The 1,210-nt window shown below is 46.4% G+C and overlaps 1 protein-coding gene across 1 annotated transcript in view; it reads right to left on the bottom strand.

The window, feature by feature from the left end:
* LOC106302870 overlaps window positions 1-1,210 on the bottom strand; it is a 7,888-nt gene that overhangs the window by 5,506 nt on the left and 1,172 nt on the right. The window lies entirely within an intron of this gene.

Here is a 1,210-nt window from a genome sequence, read left to right as displayed (position 1 = left end):
TTTTTAAACTCCTCGATCGCCGCGGCGTTGGCTGGTGCGTTGGCCGCGGATACGTCCACTGCAGGAGTGTGGAGATCAGTGCCGCTGCCTCCGTTAAGAGGAATCTGCACGTTATCCGTGTCATCAGTTAACATGTCTGGTTGAGGGTGATGTGGTTGAGAGTTAGATTGATCCATACCTCCCCTCCTTCTGGCGCCAAACTATGGGAACCAAAATTTGCACTCTCGATTTCCGTTTAAATAAGAAAACTAGGAAAACCCTAATTTCCCAGAGGTCCCGGATATCTGCTAATACCACACGCCAAACAATCAGAACACGAAACGAGAACAGTAATAAAATAAGAAATCGAAAAAGAGAGCAAGATAGTTCTTATTCTGAATCTGCGTTTGAGCGTTTACAACAAGGTAAGTGCCTGGGCTACGAGAGCTGTCGGCGAGATTCCTTGTTCTAAAACCCTAAGTTGGCAAAAACCTAATTGAGTCGCAGCTCGAATAACAAAAACGGAAAATTGCCTAAAATCGCTCTAAGTGCTAAGTTTGCTGTGTAAAGTCCTCTCCCATGCCTCTCGCCTAGGACTCCTTATATACTGGCTCCAAGGTCGGTTTATGCTTTTCCCCTTCTGCTTTTAATCCGCCATAGCATAAAAATGGAGTTATTCCATTTTTTTCCGTTCTTCGTAATTATCTTCAAAATTTCGTATTTATCCGCGGAAACTTGACATTTACCTTTCCTTGCGAACCAAGCGTAAACCGTGATGCGGCTTACGGGCTGTTGGTTAAGAAATCGTAAGTTGGGCCTCGAGTCATGTCTTAGGTCCCTTTGGGCCGTCTTCCGACTCACGGTCTTCGGGAGATAGCATCGAAGGGTAGACGAGAATGCATGGACTAATGTCGTATCTGAGCGACCAAGCGCTCGATCACTACGTAGCGACCGATCTTCGGTTCGAGCTCGGTCGCTACGTAGCGAATTAGTCCATGCGTTCTCGTCTACCCTTCGATGCTATCTCCCGAAGACCGTAGCGAACCCATTTCACGATTCCCCGCCATTTCTAAGTTATCAATCAAACTTTACCGTAAAAACAGCGGAAAGTTCATTCTTTATCGAAAGAAACCGTAATAAACGCTTCGAGTCGGAAGACGGCCCAAAGGGACCTAAGACATGACTCGAGGCCCAACTTACGATTTCTTAACCAACAGCCCGTAAGCCGCAT

Source organism: Brassica oleracea, chromosome C7 (genome assembly GCF_000695525.1).
Source record: "Brassica oleracea var. oleracea cultivar TO1000 chromosome C7, BOL, whole genome shotgun sequence".
Taxonomy (NCBI): Eukaryota; Viridiplantae; Streptophyta; class Magnoliopsida; order Brassicales; family Brassicaceae; genus Brassica; species Brassica oleracea.
Note: the sequence above shows the minus strand (reverse complement) of the source record. Positions and strands in the feature narration are given on the sequence as shown.